The following is a 2,500-nucleotide window of genomic DNA, read 5'->3' as shown; positions in this document are numbered from 1 at the left end:
ATTGTAGTTTCTTGTCTTTTTAAATACTATTAGCAATAGTAATTCAGTTATATCTTACCACTGATGGTCCATTTAAGTCATTCCCTTTCTCATTCTCCTCTATCCTAATTGATCTATTAGGAACTGCATCTCATCAAAATAAATAACGTTGTTTGATACACCTCATCTGAACCAGCCCCAGATTTCTGTGATTTCTTTTAAATATCGTTAATTCATTTCTAAAAACTTGTTCTGAGGGAATTTATTTTCTCTTTACGTCGTCTCTTGTAGCCTCTGGGTATTAGTTTTCCCTTATGCTTTTGAAACAAGATCTCATATGCACTTTTTTTTTTTTTTTTTTTTTTTTTTTTACTGTATACCTTACTTTAAACCTGCCTCAACACAAATAAATTCATGCCCCGTTGTGTGATTCCCAGTAGGAATTGTCGGGAAGAAGAAGAAGAAAAATAACCTTCATGATAATAATAACAATGATGATAATAGCAATAATGATAGCAATACAATATTGATAAATTATTATTAGTAGTAATTGTAATGATGATGATGATGGTGATGATGATGGAGGTGGTGGTGGTGGTTATGATAATGATGGTGATGATGATTATGATGATGTTATTGGTAATGATGATAAGGATGATAATGAAAAACACAACAGCAATGATAATAATAATAATAATGGTTATGATAGTAACAATGATACTACCACTAATAATATAAATAATGATAATAACAACAATAGTGATAATAACAATAATACCACTAATAATAGTGATCATAATTATAACAAGAACAATGATAACAAAATAATAGCAACCACAATAATAATAATAATAATAATTATAATAATTATAATAATACCAATAAGGACAATAGGAAATATATTAATAATAATACGAAAAGACAATAGATTTTAAAAACATGAAACAAACAATAACAGAATACATACAGCATGTACACACACGCACACATATACACAAAGACACACACACAAACAAACAAACACATACCTATGTGTATGTATGTATGCTTGCATATATGCCTGCGTACGGGCACACGCAAGCGCAGAGAAGTGATTGGAAGCATTGCTGATTGCGCGGGTGATGGCTGCAATAGGTTAACAAGTTGCTCGGTTGGTGGACATATCTTTGTTAGAATTTTTTTTACATGCACGTCAACTAGTCAGGGTCAATAAATAGCTCGACAGCACAAAATGATTGATATAAGGACACAAACAGACAGATAGATATGCAATCAAACAGTAGATGAAAAAAAAACGTAAAAAATGAATGTATTTTGGCACATGTGTCCTCGCATTGATCCGTTTATCAATACGATCAAATATCGCAGCGTCATTCAACTCAAAATGATGTAGAAAAACAACTGCACATCACTTACTCGTACGTCCATGACCTAGGCCGACGGTGACCTTCGCTAATCCGCGTGTGACCTTCAAGGTACGAGAACATGTACTCGCATCATTTTCTTTCTTTCAAACAACACGAAAACAAAACAAAGACAAAACAAAGACACCTCTACTCCCCACGAACTAACAAGCAAGTCTCATCTACCTGCTCGCCGAAGAATATAAGAAGAATCACCTGTAGGAGGAACCGCCGGAGAAATGGTCACGTCAGAGGGAAACCGAAAGAACCACGGCACTCCGTAGTTGCTGGGTATTGACGACTGCCGGGCTGGGAAACTGCCAGCCAGAGACACCCCCCACCCCCTCGAACCCACTCTCACGCCCCTCCCCCCCCCCTCGAACCCACTCTCACGCCCCTTCCCCCCTCGAACCCACTCTCACCCCCCCCACCCCCTTCCCGAAGTGTGGCACCATCTACATTCACTATCACCAGTCGGAACTCATTTCTGTGCCAAAGTAGGATTCTATCTTGACGAGCACCATGAAGTTGTTCAAGGTCATGTCACATATTGCAGCCAGCATATGAGGGATGTGTATCTAATACATTGAATATGTACAGATATGCACCTTTTATTTATTTTTTTTTCTAAAAGCAACAGATCCGATTTGCAAAGTTTATAGAAAGAAAAACACATGGCTTAACGGTAAATACTTCAACAGACAGATAAAGAAATATTGGCGCCAACAATCCAAACAGTTAAAAAGAAGAGGGAGAAAGAAAGGGAGAGAGAAAGAGAGAGAGAAAGAGAGAGAAAGAAAGGAAGAGAGAAATAGAGAGAGAGAAAGGGAGAGAGAAAGAGAGAGAGAGAGAGAAATAAAGAAGACTAATGCTTAAAAGAAACAGACTGAAACTCAGTGAAGAAGAAAAGAGAAAATGTGCAATTGCTATACAATCTATTTATACCTGACATTCGCAAAACAGAAGAGTGCTCACGGGCATAAATCAATAAATGTGATAAATAATCACATCTGATTATCTATCCTTCTGTGATATATGGTAATGGATCTATTCTTAAATCGTGGTTACACTTTGAAAAAATGTTTCTTGATAAAGGAGGATAAGACATTTCCGTTGCA

At 36.5% G+C, this 2,500-nt stretch overlaps 1 protein-coding gene across 2 annotated transcripts in view; it reads right to left on the bottom strand.

Moving 5' to 3' along the window:
- Positions 1 to 1,703, bottom strand: part of fbp (fructose-1,6-bisphosphatase) — a 21,463-nt gene extending 19,760 nt beyond the window's left edge. The window contains exon 1 of one of the 2 annotated variants that reach the window (XM_043007161.2): positions 1,569 to 1,703. The gene's annotated coding sequence lies outside the window, so the exon portion shown is untranslated. The remainder of the gene's footprint in view (positions 1 to 1,568) is intronic. The other variant, XM_086538689.1, reaches the window with a different exon arrangement.
- Between the last annotated feature and the right edge of the window lie 797 nt (positions 1,704 to 2,500).

The sequence above is a fragment of the Penaeus japonicus genome, unplaced genomic scaffold (genome assembly GCF_977035675.1).
Source record: "Penaeus japonicus unplaced genomic scaffold, GWHDUDI00000001_assembly GWHDUDI00000007, whole genome shotgun sequence".
NCBI classification, from domain to species: Eukaryota; Metazoa; Arthropoda; class Malacostraca; order Decapoda; family Penaeidae; genus Penaeus; species Penaeus japonicus.
Note: the sequence above shows the minus strand (reverse complement) of the source record. Positions and strands in the feature narration are given on the sequence as shown.